The sequence below is a fragment of the Eriocheir sinensis genome, chromosome 53 (genome assembly GCF_024679095.1).
Source record: "Eriocheir sinensis breed Jianghai 21 chromosome 53, ASM2467909v1, whole genome shotgun sequence".
In the NCBI taxonomy this organism is placed as follows: Eukaryota; Metazoa; Arthropoda; class Malacostraca; order Decapoda; family Varunidae; genus Eriocheir; species Eriocheir sinensis.
Window position 1 is genome coordinate 10,694,752 of NC_066561.1, and position 390 is coordinate 10,695,141.

Genomic DNA, 390 nt, shown 5'->3' on the forward strand with positions numbered 1-390 from the left:
GATGGCAGGTATTGGAACGAGCGGTAATTCCCTCACGCCGCGAATACCAAACACACAGATGACGCTACTGTGACCGTTTAATGCTGCTATTAACTTGGTGCCGGCTTATTCAACCTCCCTCTCTCCCCCTTCACCTTCCCTCTCTCTCTCCCTTCTCACTCTCTTCCTTTCTTCCTACTATTACTATTAACTTATTACTTTTATTTTCTCCTATCTCTCACCTCTTTATTTTTCCTCCTTACTACAGAATGAATATCAAACGTTAGAATCGGAACAGGGAGGATGACAAAGATGATTCACGGGTTTTAAAACTTCTGCCACATGAGGAAAGACTTAAACATTTAAATTTGCATTCTAGAAAGACGAAGTGCAAGGAGACTTGATCGAAGC